Raw genomic sequence first — 6,106 nt, 5'->3', positions numbered from 1 at the left:
CAAGAGGGGGGTAGAGATGAGTTTAAGGAGGATCTGAGGGGGGAAATTGGCACGTTGAGTTCTGTTAGATGAAAAGAGTTTCAGAAAAACACGTTTTCTCATCACTTTGCAATTACTTCTAAAAGTAAAGTCCAAGAACGACCGAGATACATGGAAACATGCTCATTTAAACTCCTGTAGAGACCAAGTGTTCCCAGTCTGTGTGATGCAGTTTGCTTTTCAGAGTTGAATACATACTTAGAGTAGAAATCTATAATCTAGCATTGCTTAAAACAATCGTTATTGGACTGAAGGCCAAACGAAAAAATTCAGATAATCTATAATAATAATTTATTGTATGGGCTCAGACTGTATAGCATTGATTGCTAAGCAATCCGCCTCGCTCATCTTTAGCCCCGCCCTCTTGTCTAAATATATTCAACCAAGCTAGCAACTGTCACACTGTCACACCTGAGGCTTTAACTGAGCGGTGTCAGTTCAGTGTCTGCATGCAGATACGGCCCAGCGTCATCCAAATGTGACGACTGCAGATACACAGATCATTTATTTGTTTTTGCATGCCACAGGTCCAGACTAGCTTGTGTCCAGTTCTTACCGACCTGACGCTAATGCTAAGCTTAAATATGTCTGCTGAAGCTTCAGAGGTATTCTGTCATTTGTTTACAAACAAAGTATGAAGGATATTTCTCAAAATGTCAAACTGATGACTTGACTTCATTAAAGCAGAGGCAATAGAGGGAGCTGCGAGAGCAGAATGGAGAGAGAGCTCACAACTTCACAAACTGCCTCACGCTGACAGAGAGGTAGGAAATACAAGCGTGGAGTATGGACCGAGCGGTAGGAGTGGAATGACGTGAAAGTGCAATAAAGAAAAAGAGTCGGAGCCAAACAAGGGCTCCAGTGTGGAGGGAGATCCAGATTGATGGGTTTCTGGGAAGAATGCAAAGTGTCCAATTCCTCACTTGTCTTCTGTCCACAGTCCATAATCCCTCTCTCAGAAGGAGGCTTTTTCACCAGGTCGGAACTGTGTGACCTTTTCCACCTCAGAGGTCAAACCTCTGGACTGACTTTAACCAGTGGAAGTATTTCTGGATGATGGAAGTGTTTGCTGCCGCTCTCAGAAATATGTTGGCTCACACGAGCTGTTGGATGAATTTCAAGTGAAAAGAAGAAACAAAGTGTCTCGGTGCTGTAAAATCTGCTGCATTCTTCTTGATTCCTTGTGTAATAAAAATCCTCTCCATGTCCTTAAATGATCATAAGTACCTGTGAAGTATCTTTGAACCACTATTCTATTTTACTCTACGTTCCTCACTGCCTTGTATTACATAACTGCAGTGACCTACCACACCCGGGTCAATAATTCAGTCAGACATTTGATGTGGATTATGAGTGGAGGTGTGGGAGAAGTTCGGTCATGAGGAGGGAATTTAAAGGTGAAACCTGCTGCACTGGCCTGCAGTAACCTAATGTGTTTGTTGCTACAGGCAGGTTGTCTTTGATGTGCTCTCCTTTCTTCTAACCCCGAACCACATGTGCACAAACATGCAAACCTGCACTTAACCGTGCATGCACATGAAGCCACATGCAGACACAAAAACACACATAACAATAGCCTATGTCGAGACGTAGTCCAATGCCAAGTCCTATAGAGACAAAAGTGCAATTGTGCCCCGCCCACATCAAAAACAATCATGGCTCCATCAACTTCACTCTGCAGGATTCTGCGTTTCCTCACTTTCGCCTGTTTGCAAGAGAAGAAAATCAGAGAATTGATGTTTGGTGGGATGCACAGACAAAGACGCAGAAGAAGTGTAAGAGACAACAACAACAACAACAACAACAACAACAACAAAAGGACTGAAATGTAACATTATTAGTCAATTCAAGCATCACAGCAGAGAGATTCCCTCTCTTCCCTCTCTCCCCTCTCTCCCCTCTCTCCCCTCTCTTCCCTCTCTCCCCTCTCTTCCCTCCCCTCTCTCCCCTCTCTTCCCTCTCTTCCCTCCCCTCTCTCCCCTCTCTTCCCTCCCCTCTCTCCCCTCTCTTCCCTCCCCTCTCTTCCCTCCCCTCTGCCCCCATGAACACTGAACATTGGAACCTCCTCCTGTTTGAACATTGAAACAGAACCCTGGTCACTTATTGCACATTGCACGCCTGCACAAGTTTCACTTTTCTTATAATCTTGTTTTATACTCCATTTTATTTAACTTTGTACTTTTTGCACATTTAGGTTTATTAATGTAAATAGTATTTATCTTTTTTTATTTTATTTACCGTACCTTTTTTATCTACATTGCACCGTGGGGAGGGGGGAAAACGTAATTTCGATTTCACTGTATGTCTGACATATTTGACAAATAAAGAACCTTGAACCTTGAACCTTGAGATTGGGGCGTGCATGGAGGATGGCCTTCAAGACACAGCAGCTGAAGCAAAAGTGCTGCTTTCTATGTTTCACAAAACAAAGGACATGAATGAAGTGTTTTTTAGCTAGCTGCAGGCATTTAAGTGGCTGCTTGTTGCAGCGTTGATTCTTTCCCCCTCCAGCAGACGCGGTTTTTAAAGCATGACACACACTGTTTCTCTAGCCTTCCATTTGTGTGGGTGTGTGTGTGTTTGTGGTTGGATTTCACACAGGTTAAAAATGAAGCAACACCCTTAAACAAGTGATTATCCTGTTGACAATGGATGAGGTGAAAGATGTCAGTGGATTGAAGTTTTTTGCCGACCAACAGGTTGAACGAGCTGCATGAAGTGGGTCAACAAACGAGAGAAGACGTTTGTTTCCTCCACAGCTGACTGTTTGTTGTTGTTGGTAGGTGGATTTGTTCAGCGTCACGTCGGAACGGGAGAGGAATTCTGTTTCTCAGAGTCAATATGCAGATCAAGTTTGAGAGGAAACACAAGATTGGATTTGATTGTGCAACAAATTATGCAACTCTCAGGAACCTTGATATTCTGCCTTTTCTCCTGTTGAGTGCACACTATCTTTAGTCAAGTTAAAGAACAAGTGGGGGGGAGAAAAAAGGACGAAAAGTAGAAAAATCATTCAACTTGTTTCTTTGACTTAAGAGAAAAAAGTGTAAATGTCATTTTTTTAACTGTACAAAGCGTGACAGAAGAAACTGAACAAAATCCTCTTGACAGAACGTTTCGTCCCTCACACCTTCACGCCCCACTGAAAACAGCTCCGAGTTCAACAGTTAGGAACAGTCGCTCTATAAGGCCTACAAAACAACAACAACAAAAAATCACTTCTGCATACAAGGTGATAGTTATTATTAATTATAATTAGAAATATTCTGCAGAAAACATGTCCTCGTACGTGAAGTGTGTCACATTTTAAAGAAAGCTAAATGTGTTTCTTTGTTAGAAAACATGTCTGGTGTTCATTAAGAGTCAATACCAACAAAGACATAAAGACACCGTTTGTCCACAGGGGGCGCCAAAAAGTACACATTCATGCAGGAGCTTTAAAGGAAGAAAGTATTTTCACTTTCTTACATCCCATCTATGAACATAAAGGACTTTTTAAATCTGCATTAGTTGTGTTTATATGTTTTATTGTTCATCAAGGTGTCTGCAGTGACGGCGTATTCACTGGATGAACAGAATCAGGCTTTGCATGCCTCACTGTATATTTCCGTGTTCCGTCTGTAAGGCTCTGTGTAAACTATCACATGACTGATGCTGATACGCCGACACCCTTTGTGCACCCTCAACTGACAGCGTCAATAATTAATGCTGGTGAACACCTCGAGGCGTGTCCTCGCCCTCACACCCAGCCGTGAACACACAACTTTGCATTTCAGCCTTATCTCAAAACAGCTGAGTTGGTTTGGACATCGTACACTCTCAGGTTAGTGGACTGATGACCTGACGATCTCTGCTGCATCTCTGCTCCTGGAGCGGAGCGGCTGCAGCGTGTGCACGCAGCTTCAGCGTGTGCACGCAGCATGGTGATTTACACGCCATTAACCAGGAGAAGTTAACGTTCTGCAGTCGTACAGCACAGAGCCTTTTTGGCTCTTCGTTTGCTAACTTAGGTTTAAGGTGAAGATTAAGTTGACGGTTCTGTTGGTGTGTTGGGTTTACGTTTTTTTCGACATGTTCCTTTATACATTTTGGAGAGCGAATAATCGAGGCTGGGATTGTGCAGCAATCCCGTTTCATGAAATTTGGCTCAAAATCTTACGTTAAATCTTGGCTAGGCATCTACATGTCTCACATTCAGTATGTCAAAGGGCTGTTTCACACGAGGGACTGGAAACCAGATCAGAGTACGCTTTAGCCCAAAGTCCGGTTCATTTGATCAATGTGAACTCAAACCTACTGGACTCGGGTTCTGTGCCCGAGTCTGCTTGAAGAAACGACTCATTGTAAACTCGGGTATGGTCCACTGGAGATGTGAACGCAGCCACGCTCAAGCAAGGAAATAGACCGCTATATGATGTAATTGTTATCGGCTCCTGTGGCTTTAAAAACCATCGTATGCGCTTCGCACTGTTTCGTCCCCTGACCTTCACAGCTTGACCTTCGAGGTCAGAAGAATAACACAATCATCCTCAGTTAGCAGCATCGACGCAGCCTGAACACGGATCCCATGGTTGCTTCGTCTTCCTGCTTTTTGGCGGATTTGCAAACCAACTATGTGCTTACTGCCCCCTGCTGCATGCACATTCGCAGGTAAACTCGGACATAGACCGGCAGGGGAGGGGAGGGGGGGCACGGTGCAAAATAATCGTGCCTCCTTCAAACATGAGACTGTGCACCGCCTCAGCAGAGAGAGTCCAGTGCAGAAGGTTTGAGAGAGGGGAGCATTTCATTCTTGTCATGTTTACTTCTTGTGTTTGACACTTTTGTCCAACCAGCTTCTGTAAGTCTTTAGCCGTTAGCATGGGCAGAGTGTGCACACGCGGGCCAGCCAGAATAATAACAGTACAGGTTTGTTTTTGTTTGTTTTGGTCATTCATGTTGTCTGTTGTTGTTGGGTTGAACAAGAAGCAACAAAAATACTAAAGTGGATCGTCGTACCTTGCTTATAAAAGGAGGACTTTTTTTGTTTTTCTTGAGTTTTGTTATTACATTCCTTTACTTTTTCTTTCAAAGCCACATCTCAGTCTTCGCTCCATGAATCGTCACGCTGCTTGAATCCAGCGCTGAGGGGATTTAAAGATATGAACTCCTCCTCCTGATACGGTCTCTGGCAGGCCATTCATTCATTCCCGGCTTCTCCGTGATCTTTCATTCGTTTAGTTAACCACAAACTGCACACAGCTTTTTGTTCTTTCATTTTGATAAACCATCACAGATACTGCACCTCGCCACATCGAGTGCTTGATATCAGCTGATCAGAGCTTCACGTGGCAGCAGATAGCCTCTCCTCATTGTTGGCATCGAGTTTCCAGAGCTCAATCCTCTGCACACGCAGCTGGGAAGAGAGGGAAGCCAGCGAGACGGGTATGGGAGGTTGAGGCCTCAGGGAAAATACCTGGACATGAGGTTGGTAGTTATGCAAAATGAGAGAGAGAGCTTCCCTCACAGCTGCAGCAAAGACAGACGAGAGGCCATGGTGCTCAAAGGGTTAAATCCAGACGCTCCTGGCAGAGTGACGGGAAGGTAACAGAGGAACAGGGAGCTCCTGTTATTTCCTCCTCAGTCTGTGTGCTGTGTGCAGATAACAGTCAGACACTTTTTTTTCTGTAGCACCATGTGGGAGAGCATGGTTTATTTTCCCAGTAAGGCATTGTTATGGAAACCAGTCACAACACCTTTAATGTTGCTGGCTCCCCTGCTGCTGATAAGAACACACACACACACACACACACACACACACACACACGCCTTTAAATTCCCATAGAGGTACTTTCTGTCCTCAGCTGGACACTCTCTCTCTCTCTCTCTCTCTCTCTCTCTCTCTCTCTCTCTCTCTCTCTCCTCTCTCTCTCTCTCTCACCCACACACACTCACACGTTGATTAAATCACCACAAACAGCCCACATCTGATAAACCTGCGGAGGAACTGGGAGTGGAGCTGGACATTATGCAATGAAGGACAGGAAGAGGGCAGAGTCTGAAAAGATTATAAGTGTTGTTAACCATG

This window comes from Symphodus melops (genome assembly GCF_947650265.1).
Source record: "Symphodus melops genome assembly, chromosome: 13".
NCBI lineage: Eukaryota > Metazoa > Chordata > Actinopteri > Labriformes > Labridae > Symphodus > Symphodus melops.
The sequence above is the reverse complement of the archived record's forward strand: the minus strand, read 5'-3'. Positions refer to the sequence as shown.